The sequence below is a fragment of the Anser brachyrhynchus genome, assembly GCF_964034855.1.
Source record: "Anser brachyrhynchus genome assembly, contig: SCAFFOLD_219, whole genome shotgun sequence".
Classification (NCBI taxonomy): Eukaryota; Metazoa; Chordata; class Aves; order Anseriformes; family Anatidae; genus Anser; species Anser brachyrhynchus.
In genome coordinates, this window is record NW_027663887.1 from 85,715 (window position 1) to 105,886 (window position 20,172).

Below are 20,172 nucleotides of genomic sequence, written 5' to 3' on the forward strand. Positions count from 1 at the left end.
ATGTCCCCTCTCCTCATGCTGCAGTGCGGGAGGTCGTTGGGAGCACTAGGAGGGAAGCTAGGCTGCCCACAGTCAGGTTTGTAGTGTCTGGATTTAATCTCCGTTCAGGCAGCTGCTCAGCAAATTATCTTGTTTGCACCAGAGACTGGGACTCCAGTGAATGCAACCTGACGCTCAGCCTAGGTGAATTTAAGGAGCAGCAGAAAGTGACAAGTTCACACCACTTGTGGTTTTTGTCCTTGCTGCCTTCACGCAGCCTTTCTGCATCGTGCGGTGCTTTGGCAACGGGTCAGGTGAGATGCTCAAGCTAACGACCTCTGTCTCAAGTCCCATGCCTGGTATTAGGCTGAATGGCAGCAATCTGACTGCTTCAAGTGGAGCCATTGCCAGTTTTATGGGATATAGGTGAGATCAGAATTATAAACAGGCAGATGACTGATCAAAATGTGGCTGTTGAGGACCTTCAGCCCTGAATTGCTGCTTCCTACATGTGAGCGTGCTCCAGGTAGTCATCCCTTCAAAGGTGGCTGCTGAGAACCCTTTTTTCCCATTCTTTAGAAAACCATGAGATTGACAGAGTGAGGGGAGGGTGAGCTTTTATATCTGAGAGGTGAGGAAAACAAAGAAAAACGTGTACATCAGTGACATATTCCTAACTCATAATTGTCTTTAGCATACAGGTTGTTGGTGATTTTTTTTTTTAAATAGTGCTTTCTGAAAATTCTGGTACAGTATTAAAAACTAGTGCTGTTTCTAATAATTAAGATTGCATGATCAGTCTTCTCTTATTATTTTTCCCTTCTGCCTTCTCCTCCTTTTACAAAGAGAAGCTGTACACAGCAAGATGGGAGAGCAAAATACAAGTGGGATGTTTGTTTGGATGAGGCAGGGTTAAAAACCCAGCTCACAGAGTGAACAAAAGCAACTGGGTTTTTGATCTCGCCATGTCTGATGCTGGGGATGTTCTTACTCCAAATTCAGTCACCATGGAAACAAAACTTCTCTTTAAGCATGCCGTATCTTTGATGGAGCAAGAGGCTTCTTTTTGGCAGACATTTTTCCATCTTCTTTGTGGATGGCTTGCGGATGATGAATACTTCTGGAACAAGTCGCTTTCTTCTCTCTCCTCTGAAATGCAATAAGTTTCTACTGTGCAATATGCAGTGTTCCCCCCTGAAACAAAGGCTCCACTTTTCAATAGGGTTCTAAAATCGCAGGAAACTTAAGCTGTCTCTTTTCTTCCAAAAATATCTAAAAATCAAAAGTTCACATGGTGTGTTGGTAAGAGTTTCTATAAAAAGGTGCTGTGACTCTCAGAGGTAGCACAAGTATCAAGCGATGTGGAAATTGCTATGGTAACTACTTTTATTGCATTCCAGAGTAAAAAGTCGGGTGAAACCTGCGCAGCCATTAGCAAGTAGGTGAAAACTTGCCTAGGGCAGAGCTCACCTAATCACCCTCTCTGTTGCTCACCTTATTCCTGCAGTGGCTTTTTCAGCCAGGAGCGGGTGCTGTGGGTGCCTGGTGCATGGTGCTCTGTGTCGGAGGTGACCCAGCTGCCCTTGATGCTCCTGGTGAAAGGGCTGCCCGTGAACCACAGACTGAATCATGGGCATGAAGAAAGCAAATGAGTGATGCTAAGCACTACACGCCTGATAATGTGCAATATTAAATATATCAGAGCCTGCTTTTTTCCTCGCCAGATGATTTACAAACTGCTCATCTACATCTCGTGTGATGAGAATGTCTTAATTTTTAATCTGAGGAACCACTGATAAATACAGCCCCGTCCTTCCTGCGGTACTGTGATGCCTATGAGGGTGACAAAGCTGACTGATAAGCTTCTGGGAATCGGTGGATTGTGTTGGTGTTGCTTATTGTTTATTTATTATTGTTATTGTTATTATTTGGATTACACTGTATTGAAATAGGGACAGACAGTAACGGGACTATCCATGTCTGGAGGAGTTCCCACCACTTGGGGTCAACTCTGAATGCAGAGAAGAGCATCCAAAAACACCCTTGAGAAGGAGAAGTGCCTGTCCTAAAGTATTCTTTCATTACATGAGGCGCACACTAGAGCGGCCCTTGTACAACTTGGTATCATTGCTGTGTGAAGAGGAAGGGCTGCGACCTTCAGGATATCGATAGATGGGTGTCTTCACTGGGATTTGTGTTGCTGTTCCCAAAGTTTGTTAATGGTCACACACTCATGAAGACTTTAGAGCTGAGTGTAGTAAATCAGTAGTAAAAAGGTTGAAGGAGGGCATGGTAGGATTTTAATCGCTTTACAGTGATGGGTAGGATCAGCATTTGTGTTTGAAGAAACCATTGTTTCATTAATTGTTCAGAAACAATTGTTCCTATATGGTTAGCGCACTTTAAAATACTGAAAGGCTTGCTCCGAACTTAGTTGTAAGCCACTACATATATGGATCTTTTACCTCGTCCAGGAAATTATTCATGCCTGTTACCAGCTCAAAGCTCTGTGAACAACCTCTGTCAGCAAGCTGTAGCTACGCACTTGGAAAGGGCGACATTTGGGCTCTTCATACCAGATTTTTCAGAAATTCTGCAAGCTGAGGACTCGATGTTTCGTAAAGGATTAGAGGTTTTGTTTCACTAGCCTAGTCGCCCACTGTGAACATTTGATAACAGTTTTGTAGCAAGATGCTTGAGGACTTCAGGTTTAGGCTGCAAGGTCAGTGTCTGCTAAGGCTCAGGACAGTACCAGTGGTGACAAGCTCCTGCTCTGAACAAAAATCTCTGCAGCTGCCCTAGCACAGACCAGGTAGAAAGAAGCAGATGTGTATCAGAGCTGTTTGGATCACTGCACGGATGAATTAAAGGCTATCTCCATACCTATTGCCAGCACAGTCATACAACGAAGCAAAAGGTAGTTTGAGATCCCATTTATACAGAGCTCTTCCTTTGTATCTCAGAAGTTGCCACCCAAAGCTTTGACATCAGCACTACCTTATTGGTACAAACCACAAACTTACCATTGTATGATACTGTCCCACGTGTTCCCCAAGTGGGGAATTACTCATTGTCAGCTAAGCTCTTGCACTTCTACCGGGGGTGCTTGCCACTCAGGTTTTGCTCCGTGGATGAGGAGTGCCTGCTAACAACTTCACAATACAAAGAAAGTTCACGGTGGGGTTGGAGGATGTCAGCAAGAGGTTTGTGCCATGGTGCTGTTCAGCTTTGCCAATTAATACATTTACCCCAAAAGTAATTCTGTGTTATGGAGAATTTGGGGATAATCTGTGACCTTTAGATGAGGAAGCACGTGCCACGATGAGTGGATGGACTAGCTCAGAGCAGCCTGTTATTCCTGGAATATAAAGAAGTGATAGCCCTGAAAAAGGTATTTCAGTGACTGTGAGAATGGGCAGTGGATGAATGGATATAATTGTCAACCTGACAAGGATTAAGAAAATGAGCTCAGAAGCACCTGGCTTACATAAAGAGCCCACCTAGAAATGCGGGTGCAGTACATGGGAATGGGCAGCAGTGCTTGGAGATATCAGCAGAGAAATAGGAGAGCCTTACAGAGGCTGAAATGCCTCAGTTAGAGAAGAAAAGGGCACTGGGTAAAAATGAAGTAGAACCTTTGTGCTTGTTTGTTTGATTTTTTTTTTTTCCCTTTCTTTAACTATTTAACTAAAACTCTGTGCTCGGTGAGCCGGCTGGTCTTGCAGAGGGTGGTCAGCATGGCTGGAAGAAACCACAGCCCTGCAGAGCTGCTGGAGGTGTCAGTGCTGGGCCAGGCCAGCTGCAGAGGTACCTGAAATCCAGAGATGTGAGCCTGTGAAAAGGGCTAAAGCACAGCGATCCCAAGGACTGAAACCTGTTACCTGAAGGGCTCCTCTGGGAGAGACTGGCCGACAGGTGAAGGGCAGCTGAGCCGTAAGCACAGTGCCTGTAGGTCTGAACTGGGCTTTCCCCGTGGCTCCGACTTCCAGCCTGGGCTCCCATCACACAACGCTTTCAGCTCCCTTCATGGCAGCGGGGCTGATGGTGCTAAACACAGGGAGGCACCCGGCGCTCTGCAGGATCCTTACCCTGAAAATGGTTTTGAATTACATGGGGATTTGTGTGTGATCCTTGTATTTGCATGTTACGTCAGCTCAGGATGGCTGTGTAGTCCCTTCTGTGTATGCTCCCTGCAAAATTTTGGTACTTCCTTGTCCTATGTGTCCTTAGGAAAATGAGTTGGTTGAAAGGAGAAGACAAAGACCAGTAATCCTGCATTTTTCTTTCAGCTCCTTCTGTGAGTGGTGTTTATATTAGTATCAGTAGCAGGTTTGCAGATTTGCTGTCTAGATTTGAGCAACAGCCTTAAATCTGAGGTATAAACTGTTGTATTTGCCAGCTTGCAGTAACGAGCAAGACCTGACAAATGTAGAGTGACGATGAGAGGTGTCAGAGCACGTAACGCTGTGACCTTGGAAGACGGTGGAAAGGCTCACGGCACTGAAAATTCCTAGAAAGCATCACCCTGGGACTGAGTCAGGAAGCACTGCAGTGGAAAAAAACATGACATTTCTGTATTCGGCCAAGTCGTCTATGAAATGCTGTAATGGTGAGGCTTGGTATCATTGATCCCTGCTTTTACAGAGGGTTTTGATTTGATTATTCCAGGTAGCTAGAGATGTCTTCAAGATGGCTGGGCATGATTTGTTTGAAAAACTAGGTCTGTCTGAATTTCTGTCCCTTGTTACAGTAAATAATCAAATGCGTAAAGATGCTAAGATCAAATTAGAGGCAGACAGACTTCAGCTCAGCCTTTTTGGCTGCAGGCAGGATGAACAGTGCTGTAAGCTTTAAGTATGAAAGCCAAAGGGGCTCTCAGGAAAGCTGTTGGTAGAATAATGTAAGAAAAATGGCCATGCTCAGCAGCCTAGCTATCTGCGTACTCAAAATCCCGTTCAATATTTAACCTTTTTTGTTACTGTCTTGGTAAGAAATGCTCATTGGGAAATGTTACAGTGGAAGATGTACTACAGGACCAAAACAGCCTGTGGAGGACAGTTGCCAAGGCGCTTCTCTAACTTACTGCACAAAGATAGCAAATAAAGCTGCTTTTGCTTTGTATGATACCTTGCAATCAGCACTTGGTGCACCCACCCTGAGGAAACCAAGCCGATGTGCATCCCTGGCCACGTGCTGCCTTCAGCGAGAGGGGGTGTCACGATGGTCAGGCACTTTCTTGCTGATCTGCCAGCGGGTTGTAAAGCTTCCACTCAGCTTGTTATTCTTCAGTAGTCTGTGGTCGTCGCTCCTTCATACCAGCCAGTCATGAGCCGTATGTTTCATGGGCAAAAGGTTATGCATGAGATAGTGTAGGCGTTTTTTTTTCTGGAGCATGTCACGCGGAGTTAGCATTTACGATACACTTGCACAACTAAGGGTAACAGTGTGCCACGTGGAATTAATTTCCTGAGACAATGGAAGTGCCTACTTTCTCCAGAATATTCTTACCACTGTTGCAACATTAAAAACCACTTTGTAGAACAGATGCCATTTGCTGTAGCTGGTAACTCCCTGTTCAATACATGCACAGTCAGCATGGGCTCGGTACCGGCTGGGCGCGCTCAGATCTGAGGCCACAGGCACTGACATCAGAAAAAATAAGGAGGCACTCAGGAGCTGTCTGAATTGGTTAGATGGCACTGCCAGGGCACAGAAAAACAGGGGCAAACAAGCAGAGGGAGCCCACAGTCTCGTGTGCCTCGGAACTGGTGATTTGGGCCTGTTCGTGGGTGTGGGAGTGAGGGAAGGGGTGGAAGGAAACAGCACGGCAGGATTTAGGATGCTGGGAATGCTTTGTGTGAATGCCAGAGTGTGAGTCCACGCAGCAGAATATGGTTCCCTGCTACTACTGGAAAGACTAACTGGCTTCAGGTTGGAGAATCGAGGTGCAAATCTTCTTCTAACTTGAATCATAACATAATATTTTGAGATTAAATATTATTAATTCAGTATCTTAGCTCCTGAGTTAAGCTCCAGGCACTGTGGGTCTCTGCACATTTAAACCCTGAGGTGCAGATGACTGAGCAGCCGGCAAAGAAAATGCTTCTGCAGGTTCAGGAGCTGCTTGCTGTCCTCCTGAGCCAGCACAGAACCAGCTCCTCCGGGCGGCAGGACGGAAAGCTAAGGGCTGAAGTTGCCATCTCTCCTGTAATGTTTCAAATCAAAGCCCCTCTTGTGGGCTTGATGCCCATGGGGAATGGGCATAATGGTTCCGCAGGACCTGAAGGGGGCTTCCAGGCTGCACAAACATCAGCTTTTGCCTGATTCCCAGAGGGAATTCAGAGTTTTTGCCAGCCCGAAGTGTCGCTGGAGACTGTAGAACATGTGCTGTTTGTTACCTGAATACGGACACTTGTGACTTCAGTGAAAAGGATGCAACTCGTCCCTGGGGCAGTATGAGAAGGTCTGTCTTTAAGCAATAGATGGTGTGCTTAGTCCTGTGACAGCCAGCATTGTCGCCGTGTTGGCGGTTGCTGAGGTCCTCACCAGCCTCTGTGTGCAAAGAGCAACTCCCATTCTCTGTCTACTAAATGGGTGCGTGGGGGTTCACTTGATTCAGACACCGTCTGGACACCTTGCTGCGTTTGGTTGAGGCTCCTTACGAGAAGTAAGGCTGAAGCCACGGTCTGTCAAATCCTCCGCGTGCGGGTCCAAGAGCCTTAAGCTCTCGTTGCTTCCCCCGCTGAAGGCCGCTCCACCCGAGCAGGGAAGGTCACTCTTCCGGGTAACTTTGCCTGAAGTTGGTTTTCATTTCTTTTAATGTCTCCAGCTTTTCTCTAATCCCCAAGCCAAGAAACTAACTGAACTTCCAGCCTCTTCATACGAGTGGAGAACATCCTGAAAATAATTGCTGCAAACAAAACTAATCTCACACTGCCTGCAGAACACCCCTGAAGAATTGCCTTCTAAGTGCTGGGAGTTAGATAAGAAATAAGCTCTCTTTAGTGATGCGTGTGCTTTCTAAATCAACTCCTTTTAAACAGACTTGCTGCTTAAATCTGTTTATTTACTGTGGCACATTGTGCAGATTATGTTTTAAGGAGCTCAGCAACCAACATCAGAGCTTTTTACATAAGTGAGATCCGAGGAAAAACGGGAGTGAGATTTCAAATATCCCATTAATCTTTTCACTTTAGGTCTGAGCCAGCTTCAAATTGCACCGAACTGCTGCCAAGCGTGAGCGAGCTTCGGTCCAAATAAAGGAGCTCTGGCAGGTCTGAGCAGCGAGGCTTTGTTTCAGGAGTGTTTCAAGGAGAGGGGAGATCGCCTTTTGGTTGCCACTCCACCGAAGCAGCGCGGCGCTTTGTGACAGCCCCATGCCAGCTGGCCCCAGCTGCGCGTGCTGAAGGCCCGCTTAAGCTTTTCGCATTTCTTCACTTGTGTTTTTAATCTGGGTGTACTGAGGTAGCTGTTAAAATGTGTTTGTACATGGGAGGCTTGGAGTGAGACGTGACTTAATCCTGCGCGCACGTGCGGTTCAGCCCCTGCCAGGCACTGGAGGGCCCATGATTTAACGCTGTGCTGGGACTTCGCCTCGATAGCAGCCGCGGGATTCTGCTCTTCTTGGATCCAGTTCTGCTGCCACCAATCTACAGCGAACCTGAGTTCCTTGTGTGGGTCTTCTGTAACATGAAGCCTGGGGGCTAAAAGGGAATAACGAGAAACACGTGCTGCCAGCGTGCCGCTGGCTGGGCTGGGGCTGCGAGACGTTGCAAGAAGCTGAGGGCAGTCCCTGGTGTAAGGAGGGGGATGCGGCCGGTCTGCGATCTCGTAGCCTACCCGTGAGGATTTGGGGGTTTGCCTTTCCCTTCCGGGGGTGTGGGCGGAGGAGGCTGCTCCTGGAGGCTGGCTGAGCGTGCTTTGCAGAGGGGCGAGCATCTCTGGGGGGATGATTTCCTGAGTTTCTGCTGAGGGAAGGGAGCTCCCTTCCCAATGTGTTAGCAGCTCAGGACATGTGTGTGCAATAACCCTGGAAATCCCTCCTGCTATCTGCCTGCTGTGTGTTCTGTGTGATCTCCTGTTTGGCAAGTCTTCCCAAACACCAGTTTCTTGAATTTTCCTTGAACTGAGGAGCGCGATGACCACAGCAGTGAGGAGGTTGTGGCTTCTCTCATCTCCTGCACACATAAATCTGGATATCTGCTGCATGGTGTGAGCGTTGGCTAATCTCAGCAGGCTGATTCCAGGGCCTTTGGCATGGTGTGTGTCCAGGTCTCTTGCAGAGCCCAGGGCTGGAACGCAGAAACTTGGGGAGTTTCACCAGACCTTGTTCTTCCTCCCCTACGTCCTGCCTTCTCCCTCCAGTGAATGTTTTCACTGAGGCTGTAGGCACTGCTGGGGGGGGAGGGAGGAGTTGGATGAGGCAGTGTGATCGAAGAATTGCTTAAAGGTACTTGCATCTTCATCGGATGCATTTTTTGTTATGATTTTGAAGCCTTCTACTGACTGGAAAGCAGGTTTTGGTGTCTTCGCTTTGGCTTGACTCTACCGTCCCCCTGTCGCAGCCTGGCTGTTAACTTTGCTAAGATAAAGCATAAAACCCGCTGCCTGCGTTGGTGCCTGCAGGCCTTTTTTTTCCGTGGCTTTGGCTTGATGTTACAGTGGCTTCAATTTCTTCAGAGCAAAATCATGCAGCGGGATAAAGCCTGTTCAGGAAAGTTTTGTGTGCTCCTCTAACCCAGTGACTTGCACCCCTTCACAAGGACGTAGCATGGGGCTGCTGCTGTTTGTATCCCTGTGCCTGGGGTACACCGCTGCTGCATGTCTCTGGACACCTTTTCTCCCCTTCCTCCCATAAATCTTGGTGTAGAGAATTGCTCTTTGGGGTTTTGCTGCCTCCTGAGTGTGCACAGGAAGAGTGAATGTGACAGCCGATTTTGGAGACAGGGCAGTACGTTCTCCCACGCACTTCTTATAGCTTTCTGGAGAGCCTAAGGCTGATTCTTTCTTTTGACATCCCTCTTTTTTTCCCCCTTTCTGCTCACCTTAGCGTTCCTCTCACAAACTCAGGTGAATTTATTCCCTGAAGTCAAGCAAGACAGCACCTCTGGATAGAAATAGAAACCTGATGTGTGCAGCTTCTCCACACCCACAGAATGTGGTGTTCACCCCTTTGCATCCCTGTGAAATGCCAGCAGTGGAAGGAGGATGGAGCCTTGGCCGTGTTGTCACCTGCCTGGACACTTAGCTAAAATCTGGTCCAAGGTTTGCTGAGGCAGAAGCTTGGCCATTGCAGCAGCAGATGCCATTCCATTGAATTTCCGAATAAAATGTCACTGTGTGTTGGCACAGTAAAGGGCATGTTGCTTCTTGTAGGCCGGCCAGCAAGGACAATGTTTCTGGCCGGGTACTGTGCAATTAAAAAGCAACCCCGTGCTTTATGTTCACGGTACCTGGCTCACCGGTCTGCCTCCTCTCAAGCCAATCTGTCGGTCTGGCAGGGCTGGCGCCGAGGTTGATTTGCTCCAAGAGACAAACAGAGCCAAGCGGAGGCTTAAATGGACAGCCCACGGAGGGCTTTTCCCCTGAGTGTCTTCTGCTGATGCTACGTGCTAACATCTGCTGAGGCTTGTATTCCCGAGCTGCTGCTGCTCTTTTTCAATGTTTCTTTGTGTGTAACGGGGGAAAGGGGAGACACTTTGTCAGCTGGGGGTTTTGCAGGGAGCTGCACTTTCCTTGGTTCCCCCCGTGGCAGGGAGGAGGCTCCCAGAGCATCCCTGTTTGGAAGGGGACACTCCTGTGGGGGAATTTCACCTTGGGGGAAATGCAGAGCAAGCCTGAAAAGAAACCCAGAAGTAGAGCCTGAGGCTCCTGGAGGCAGGAGTGAAAGCCACGTCTGCTTTCAGAGCAAAAGAATGGCAACACCACCTTGTTGAGCAACAAGTGTCTAATGCGGACTGAACTGGTCCTTCCCTCCCGCTCTCTTTTTATCTTTCTGGTGCTCAAACGTATACTGACATCCTTGTTTCCCTCTCTACCCTTTGGGAAATAAAAGACCAATGAGTGCCTGTTGGGAAGCTGTCCCTTAGCAGCGTCTCAGGTTCAGATCTGCTTTTTTGGAGTTTTCAGATGGCCATGTGCAATTGCACCCTCTCTGGCTTTGCTTCTGGGCTTGCAAAAGGTGAGGTTCAGCCCAATGAAAATGTGCTGCAGTCAGAGATGCACTGCAAGTCATCTTCTGTATGTTGATTTATTTTCCTTCTCTTTCGCAGGGCAACTCGTACACTTCCTCTCTCCTCTTTCCTAAAGAAGACAAATACATCTTTTTTCTTCTTTTTGTAAGTTGTAAACTTCTGGAAATGTTTTTGTTTTGCTTGGAGGTAACTAAAAATTGCTACATTAATTTTAAGTCTGTTGTTGAATAATAAGTGCCTGGAGGTTTGCTTTTTGCCTAGTAGGTTAGTGCCTGATGAGATTTAAAAGATGACCAAGACATAAAACCCTGAGAGCAAGAATTCATAGAGAAGAGATTAAAAAAAAATAATAACAACGAGAATGGAATTACCTTTCAATTTACTATTTTTTTCTCCTTAATATTATCTGGGTCCAAAAGTGTCCCAGAATTTGGATTGTCATGAATACTGGTGTTCTCTCAGCAGCACTTTCAAGGGCAAATATCCCCAGACGTGCTGAATAACAAATCTTGCTCCCTTCCTTCAGAGGAAATCTTGTGCAGTGCCATGAAACACTCACTTGCGCCACGTTCTCTGCCCCACCATCTAGTAATCCGGAGTGTGATTTGCCAAGTAAAGCATCACAAAGTCTACACCCGGGACACAAAACACTACAAAATGTGCATCCCCCATGGTGGAGTATAGATCCTTTTCTTAGGGAAAGCCGGGGGGCCTTGCAGGGACATTTGGTTGAACCTCAGATACTGAGAGTGTCCAAACTCCCCTGACCTAGCCTCTATAAAATGATCTGGTGTTACGCTTCCAAGCACTGGGCTTTGTGGGGTGCCCAAAGAGCCGTTTGCGTAACCACCTTTATGTTTCTGTAATGGTACTGATTGTAAAATGGTTCCTTTTTGTGATGCATGAGGCTGATGTTTGGAAAGAAATGAATAGAAGTTGCTGGGAAGTTTCAAGTTTAGAAAAGAGTTCCTTTATATAAAAGTGCATTTTTATGGTGTTTGTTCTTAAGTGGATCTGATCTTGTGAGATAAAGAAGAGACTTGCTTTTGAAGCAGAAAGTGAAACAAATATGCAAATAAGTAATTAATGAAGAAGCACACAATTAAAAACCCCCACAACTCCAGCAAGTGTGTTCATGAGAGCATTATATTAACACTGGTAAAACGAAGTGCTGAGAGAGGCCCCAGATAGTAGGTGTATTTTGAAATCTAAGCCTGTGGCTCTTTTGGTTACCAGTAAATGCAGATTCCATGCACGCAGGGCTCTAACGGCAAGGCTCTGCACTGAGCAAAATGTCATCTCCAGCTTCACCTCCTCAGCCCTTGTTTGCTGGGGCTGGGGACCCAGAGGGTCTCTGGGGGCACTGACGTTAGCACAAATGCTCACAATTGTTCCCAGTTAAGTGGATTTCTCTTTACTCAGGTCTCTTTGATCCTTCAGAAAAATATCAACAGCAATTTAGACGTTTGTGGCACATGTAATACATTTAAACTGTTATGCTGCTATTATGTCGTGCCTGGAAATAACATGTAGCGTATTTGTAAACGGCAAATTGTGGTATTGGCATTTTGTTTCAGCTCTTGTGAGCTGCGTCCTTTCCAAATCAAACTTGGGGGAATAATGTGTAATAAGAGCATGAAAAACAGAAACAACTGCCATATCTTGGGAGCAGCACCCTCTATGTTCTCTGCAATCAAAAGGATCCCTGCCGCTGTCAAAGGTACGATGAAATGGGCTTTGGGGCTTTTAAGGTTGGAGAAGGGAATTTCTGATCGCTTGTTTGCTGCCACAGGGCTGCTGCTTGTCCCCAGAGGAGGCGATGGCTGCGCACCGTTGAGAGAAGGCTGCACGAAGACATCTTCAGATGCGGGAATTCAGCTGGATAGCAGCGGCAGAGGTGACTGCACCCACCCTGTACAGTGCTGCTTGCAGGGCCTTGGCCATGCAGGCAGCGCTCCTGAACCCTTTTGCAGTTGCTCGCATGAGGCCAGGTCAAGTGGGCTGCTGCCAGCAGCTGCACAGCTCCCGGGGAGCGGTGTCGCACCAGGGGCTCGCTCTCCAGGGTGTTGCTAGTGTTTGGACAACAAACCGCTGAAAGAAGTTGGCAGGAAGGATAGGGATGTGAAGATACAGGTGACTCCCGTCCTTCAGCTCAAATAAAAGCAGTGCTGTGGACTGCTAATAAATGCCCTGCTGCCAAGTGTAACTTGGATGTGAATTAAAACTAGGTTCTTGATGGTTTGTAATCACATAAGATCTCTCGACAGCTTCTGAAAGTGTGTAGCTCTAACCCCAGTGTCCTGGCCACTTTCCAGCTCCTGTAATTACCGTCTGTCTTTCCTGCCCCTTCCCTCTTCCGCCCCTGTAGTTTCAATTAGATAAGTCGTTCTTCACTTCTCTCCAGAATAATGCATGTGCCTGCGTTCTCCCGACAGGGAAAGTCTCCAACACCCACTATGTTTTTTTTTAATCTAGACATCATTTGTTTTACATTGTAGTTTTATTATCTAATTAGTGTTATCACGTGAGCGTACCTGATGCAACCTGCCTAGTGCTGGGGCCTGAAGCTTTGCAGGGAGTGCAGCATACAGTTTATTATATTCTAAACTCAACTCAGTGAATTATTTAGACTTGTACCAGGCTTCCCAGTAGCTATATCTGTCGGGAGGAAGTTGGTTAACTCATTTGTATGTGATAATACAAATATCAGAACCTAGAGTCCTTAATGACTCATTTCTGGCCACTGTGGTTTTCTGCACAGCATTTTAAAAAGTGCCCTGGGATGCTGAAACAGCATTTCTGTAACTGGAGCTGATGGCAAGCAACAGCACGTGGCGTTGGCCGAGCCCTGGTCTGAAGTTAAGGCTGCAGAGGAGCCTGGGTGGTGACACGGGGCGGAAAGAAGCCGGGCTCTGCAGCGGGAGGCTGTGAAGTCTTTAAATGGCTTTGCAGGCTTTTTCCTGCTGTGCTGTGGCAGTGCCCCTCAAAAGCAACCCGAGCAGCTGGCTGGGTGCGGTTGCAGAGGCATTTCTATTGCTTTTTAAACTCGGGTGAGTTTTTTTCAGTTGAACAAGGAAAGCAGGTCCTTTACCCGGATGGGAGCTGCGAGCAGATGGACAATGACTTTGCATGAGCCACTCTGTTGTTGGAGCAGCGATCCTCATTGACAGAGAAGTTAATAAACAGCAGCAGAGTATTCCACAATAGGCATCTCCAGTCCACTGCCTGCAACTGGTTGTAATTCAGCTCAGGACCTCACAAAATCTTGTGTTTCCCAGCCTGTCATTTGAATGTGTCAGCTGGAATTAAATCAGGTCTAGTTCAGATGTGGTAAAATTGATCTTTGCTTTCTGTACTTAACTGGGATTAGCCCAGGACTGTAAGTTTTTGGAAACAGCCTATGCAGCTACAGAACGCTAATAGTGTGGTACGTGGATTTGCTGTATGGAATGTGCACAAGGTGTGGTATAAATAAGAGATGACCGCATACAGTGCTGGAAGAAAATAAATGGAGAAGGATAAATTGTCTTCAGAATCTTGTAAGAATATACTGTTTGCTTAAGGAGGAGAGTTTAATTAAACTCTAGGGGTGAAATACATCCCAGGGGAAAAGGCCAGCTTTCGTATGCATCAGAGTTGCACATTAACCTGGTTCTTCTGGGAGGTACTTGGAGGTACTTGGAGGGTGTCACTGGGGAACAAATCAGCGCCCCTTGATGTGGGTAGAGGGGAGATGACCTTTTGGACTTTGGGTGCTTTTGTGCCCTTTATCCCCTCTCCTGCTCCTTTCCAGAGCCCAAACCCCACAAGATCAGTTCATTACCCGGTTGCTGCTGATGCTCTCTTTCCCCTTTCTGTTGCTCAGGAGAGCTGGGAGCCCCACTCCTGCCTGCTGGGAGCTTGTGGGTTGCTGGCAGCCCCAGGGGGACACAGCACCGTGCTTGGTGGGAGGAGATGCAGAGGCAGCACACACAAGTGGCTGAGCCCCGCAGAGGATTGGAGCAAGAGACCTACCTGTCCCCAGCTATGCAGAGCACGTGTCGGTTTGGGGATCAATCCCTGCCTTGAAAGAAGGTATGAAGAACCATAGTTCGTACACTGTAGAGAGCCGCATCTGCTGTGTTGCAAAGTACTCTCTGTTTTGACGAGAGCCCATAGAAACACTGGAATAAAACCATTAGGAGGTTGTGTCTGCTTCCTGCCTCGCTGTCTGCACTGTCTGTTGCAGGTGTAATGAAAGCACATGTGGTCCATTGGGCATCTTTCTGCTCCTGGGGAACTGTGCAGGCTGTGATGCGCATTAATCTCATAAAAATTAGAGTGGGGCAAATCTTGAGCTATTCCAGAGCCAATTATGGAAAATGGTACGCACTTACTCAGATCTGCTTCCTGTGGTTTTTCAGAGAAGTGTCTTAGCAACACTTGCGCACATCTGCATGAGCAATGCAACTGCTGTACGTTTAGTGTAGGTGGAGGGAGACTACTCTGCTTCAGAAGTGGTTAAACATATAAAGTACTTAAGAAAAAGTTCTTAGCTGTGAGCAGTCTGGCTGGTAAAGCAGACAGTACCGGGGAAAGCAGTAGAACTGCGCTGGCAAAAAAATCATACTTGGAGATTGAAGCATTATCAGTGAGAACCCTCTAAGGGCAAGAGAACAAAAGCATTCTGACTAGCAACTGCTTCATTATAAAGAACCAAACCAGCCCTTGAAATCCTGCTGGTTAGTTACAGCATTAGTTACAATAAAGTTTGTGTGGTTCTAAAGTAGCTTGAAAGCAGCCTTAAAATCAGCGATAAGTTTTTTCATGGCAGCCAGGTGTTTTTCTGACTCCTATTTTCCTGGGCTTTTGCAGGAAAATTAGCTTTTTATGCAAGTTCAAATAAACTCTGCGTGTGTGTACAGCGGCTGGACGCTGCAGATCTGGGACGAGCAGACTCGCTTGTTCCTGTACATCCTGCATGGGCAGGCTGTGCAGGAGAACTCTGGAGTCCTGGACAAGGCTGACCCAGCGTTCGTAAGACACGTCTGGGCAAGTTTATTAAACCTATGCTGGTCTGAGCTGAAAAATCTCTGCAAAACCCTGTGTTGAGCAAATCCACCTTTAGTTCTCTCTGAGTAAAACCACTCCACAAACATGAGCAAAAATCCATATGTGTTACTTACAGCTGACTTATCTTTTCATACAAAACATTTCAGTAAAAAGCAAAAAAAAAAAAAAAAAAGAAAAAAAAAGACTGGGCATTCTCTGTGCATGGGGGCTTTGCAGTGCAGCATGTGTGAAAACAACTGCACTGTTTGGCATTCCAGAGAATCAATAAGACACATTATAGAAACTCTGAGCCAGGAGTGTTTCCCATCCTTTGTGTGTACTGGTAAGTCTGGGAACAGATCAATGAGTTTATACCAGTGCTCAACAATACCACTGGGTCTTTCTGAAGTAATTGGGCAATTCGCAGAATGAAAAATGTCATCTGAGGGTGCTAATGTTCATTTCTGTAAGAGGAACATTTATCTGCTATTGCGGTGTTCTATGAAGACCAGGCAGTCACAGAGTCACAGACGTCCTTTTTTTTTTTTTTTTTTTTTGAGGTAATTCACTTCCTTTTAAGGTTGCAAGTGAAAAACAGACTACTTTGTGACTGTTGAATACTCTGGTGCTTACAGTACTGGTGGAATGGGGAATGTCTTTATGCTTGTTATTTCTGTCTGTCAGTGCTTAGCAGTAAGGCATGTTTGGTTACAAGCAACTTGTGATGCATCTTAAGCTCTACACCAGCCCCCTTTTCCCCTGCCCTTTCCTCTGAGCTGTGAATTACTGGACTTGCAAGGGGAGGAGGAGGAATGGGAAGGGTCTGTGCCCAAGACTTCCCCAAAGGTAACGCGTTCGGCCCAGTTCTGGGCTTTGTGAGCCAAAATGCTCTGGGTTGCGCTGGAGAGGCTCTGCAATGGCACCACAGTTCAGCGGTTGGATGGGCAAGTCAGGGAAGTTCCATAAGAGAACGCTGATGTCTTTAATCCTTCCGTGCTCTTCTCTTACAGCATCCTATGCAAAATGTCTGCAACACGAGGATGTCACAGTGAAAACACAAGCATGGCCAGCGGAAACAGAGATCCACAAAGAATATTATTCATTGCACCATTGGGGAAATTAAATCAAATTAAGCCCTGTTCCATTTGTTGGGGTAGGAGATTATTCCTCATTGTGCCAGCAGTTCTTTATTTCCCTCCGTGAGGAATTCATCCAAAGTCTAAATTTTGAATGGCTCCAACATAAAATTAATTTAAGCTGTGCCAAACACTTACTGTCATTTCTTCCTTATCACTCAGAAGTGAATCCCTTAGTTTTTTTCATAACTTAGGAACTGCAGGAATTGTAACTAAATTGAGGGGGTTTGCTGCTTTGTTATAACACCAATTTTACCTTGTATTTAAGGTATTTGTTTTGACATCTGCTCCAAAAAAGTTAGTCATGAGCTCAGGAGAGCCAAGTGTTATTTCTTTCAACCTGGTTTAGTCCAAGGGGAAGAAATAGCCTCTCGTACACTATATGCAGTGTAGAAGCAAAGAGCACAGTGGCTCCTGGCTGGTTTTGCTGAGGTTGCAGCAGGGTCTCGCTTACAGAGCGGAGCTGACTTTTATTGTTCAGCATTTTCCAGAGTGCTTAATCCATGGGTACATCTGAAAACAGAGCTAAGGAAGGAGAGCGTCTGCGAGATGTAAGCTAGGCTTGATGAAGAAGATCCTTTATTTTGGCCACAGGCAAAGCAGTGCTGGCAGAAATGGTGCAAACCTGTCTGAAATGCATCAGCCCCTGCTGGCACAAGGGAAGGGCAGATGTGCCAGGCGGTGCCTGACCTCGTTTCACAGGGGTGGCACCGTGCTGCCAAACTCAGGTCAGCACTAACAGTGATGCACAGGAGGGAGGCAGCGATGCATCTTCTCCAGAGATGTCCTGGGCCTTTGCATTTCAGCTCAAGGGTTGCTGATGCTTGTGTTAATTTCCAGGGACAAGAGGGAGTCACGGAAGCCGATCTCCCCACGTGTTGCGGTGCCTGGTGTGCCGGGAAGTGTTCTGCTCAGCTGGTCGCTGACCTGCCCAGCGTGTGCCGCGCCGTGAGGGCTGCTCTGCGCAGGTGGAAAGGTTTGCTCTTCTGGCGTTTGCAGGGAAGGAAGGAAGGAAGGAAGGAAGGATGTCAGTGGAGGTGAGTTTTCACAACAGCTGAACTTGCCTGGCAGCAGAACACACCAACCTGCACATGACACCTCATCCTGTGGTGCCAGCACACCCTTACCAGCCCCTTAGCAGTACCAGCAGCACGTGAGGGAGCGTGCCTGGGAGCTCAGGCTGCGCTCATCTCCTGGGTGCCTCCACTCACACTGCTCACTATATTCAAGAGAATGTACCTGGAGTGCCTACGGACTGTTTTTGTCTAGTGGAGACCCATCTGCACAGCCAGGTGTAGGGCGCAGGTATGTTCAGGTAACAGCTGGGAAATTACCTCCCCTTCAGTGCAGAGCAGAAAGGCTGGAAGGGAAGGGAGCCCTGCGGGGCAGCGGTCCTGCTCCAGCCTCCAGTACCTGCTCAGGCCAAAGGAATAGGTGGTTTAATTTTCTGTCTAGTTGGTCAGCTTCAGGCACAGGGGACAGAGGGTAGACTGTGGAGAGAAGGCATCACTCAGCAGTTATTTTATTTAGCTAAAATTAGTCTTCTGCTTCCTCCTGCCTTCAGTTCCCTCTCTCCCTGACTATAAGTTGGGGCTCTCTTTTCTTACCTTCCTCACAACCTGGGACATAAATTGTTTGAGGAAGAAGGAATTAGTGGGACAGATGGCACCACCTGCTGCCAGCGCTTTGCTCCTTGCAAGGCTTCCTAGCCACTGAGCCTGTTTCTGGCAAGAGACTGGGAGACATCATTTACATAGCCAGGTTTGTCTGCTTTCCTGAAGTCCACAGAAAGCAGCTGCTCTGTTCTGGTTCTCCTTCCTACTCTCTCCTCTAAACAGTCCCTTGTCTTATCCACCACTCACGGACAGGATAACATCCGTTATTTCTTTAAGATTTTGTGGTCTTCAGTTTTTTTCTGTCATTTCTGCTTCTGCTTTCCAGCTCATGCTGCCTTTTTGGCTACCCCTTCCTCTATGTGTGAGAGAAAGTCTTGGGATGGGACTGTATTGGCTAGGTAGGGGGAGGATGCCAGCCTGGGGGGGAGAAGAGAGAATATACAAGGAAGGAGGAAAATTAAAGGGTTGGAAATCACTCTGGCCCCTTGGTCCTGTGAGTGTGACCTACATCTAGCAGTCCTGCAAAGGAGGTCAGGCCCTTGATGCGAAGATCACAGGGCTTCCTGCTGCAACTTACATATTCTGTAAAAATGAACAAAATCCTATACCCACAAACCGAATATGAGCAGTAGAGCATACTTGAATTTTCTGAACCAGTCCATGCACTTAAAGATTTAGTCAACCTGATTATGATCAAGACACAATAAAAAAGCCAATTGCTCTTCAGAGAAATTAATTCAAGTGGAACTAAATGCACATGGGAAAGTCTTGCATGGGAAGCTCAGCAGATCCTCAGCAGGACTTGCTTAGCTGAGTTGTACTCAGCAGAGTGACTCCAGCTGAAATCAAAGTGGGGATCTAGCTGTTGTGGCCCATTGAGCTCAAAGTACTCGACAGCTTGTGTGTGTATCAAGAGTCCCATCAAAGATGCCTGGCAGACGGAAAGTCCAGAAGCACCTGGGGTTGATCAGGAAACGAATGGCAATATCGCCCAAACGTACGTGGGAGCAATAAGCTGTCAGCAACAAATGATATTTTTAATAATTACAAGTGGTAGCAGACTTTTTTTTTTTAACTTAAAAATGGCATCTGAAGCTTCTAAAATATAGAGGGGCATCTGTTGTTGGTGGAAATGTGTTTAAAAATATGGTGTTTTCTTTGCAGTGAGCAGAGTAATGGGTCTTGATGTAGCAGTGCTGAGTCTTTATGTTCCTTGCTTATGGAGCATTGAAGAGAAGAGTAATTTATCAAGATTATTATGTTAAGAGAACAGCAGCAGCACTTTGAAGGGAAGGCTTACTCACATAAATAGCCATGTAAAGAAATATTAATTCTAATGGATTTCCTGTGTGTGCCATATGGATGCAAGAATATTCATGAAGTGACTCACCTGATCGTCTTTATCCTGAGTGCCTGCGGAGGAAGAACAAGTTATAGGAGAAATGTAACTTTGTTTAAAGAAAAAAAAAAAAAGAAACAAAAACATCTGAGGCTAAGGTAGGTAGCTTAAATGCTTTTTATCTTAAAAGCATAGTTGCATCTTATTCCTGGTGGGCTCTGTTTTCTATATTTTCCCTAGAACTTTTCCTAATTAACATAATAACTGCCACTTCCCCCACTCTGTAAATTGCAGAAATCACCTACCTGGTGATTTCTGTCTATAATATAGTGATGTTCCTGGCAATTCCAGCTTCTTGTTGCTAAAACTACTTTAAAAACCTTATGTATAAATATATATATAAACTTATATATATAACCTGCAGCCTTTGTAAGCTAACTCCTCATTTTCTTCTGTGCTAGTGTCTTCCTGTCTGTGGGGACCTGAAAGGGCAGGCTGATGTCTGCAGTTGTATCACATTGTCACTAATCTGTCCCCCAGCTACAGGTCCTTTGCTTGGAGTCTGGAATCACAAAATCATGTAACAAAGAAAGCTCTTTTTGCTTTCAGTGAGTTCGTTTTCACTGTGCTTTGGGTTATAGCTGCAGGCTGATTTACTTCTCCTCATCGCTCGTAGACCTGGGACCCTTTTTCTTGGAAACTAACAGCCAATTTGGAAAAAATCCTGAGTGCAGATAAGCTTCTGTACAGTACCAGTTGTCTGTTCAGGCTGTGTTATATCTTGTTAAACTCCTCTGTATGCTCTTGTTCTGACACAGCATTTGCTTAGTCTTTGACCTATTGATTTAATCTAAAAATACCTATAGGTTCCTACCTGT

The 20,172-nt window shown here is 46.5% G+C and overlaps 1 long non-coding RNA gene across 2 annotated transcripts in view; it reads left to right on the plus strand.

Annotated features, from left to right (window-relative positions):
- The window catches only part of LOC308186713, a 114,347-nt gene that overhangs the window by 59,625 nt on the left and 34,550 nt on the right, over positions 1-20,172 (plus strand). For both annotated transcript variants that reach the window (XR_013944200.1, XR_013944201.1), the window contains exons 14-18: positions 10,251-10,316; positions 11,750-11,892; positions 11,965-12,069; positions 14,038-14,246; positions 17,180-19,452. This is a non-coding gene — a long non-coding RNA (uncharacterized lncRNA). The remainder of the gene's footprint in view (positions 1-10,250; positions 10,317-11,749; positions 11,893-11,964; positions 12,070-14,037; positions 14,247-17,179; positions 19,453-20,172) is intronic.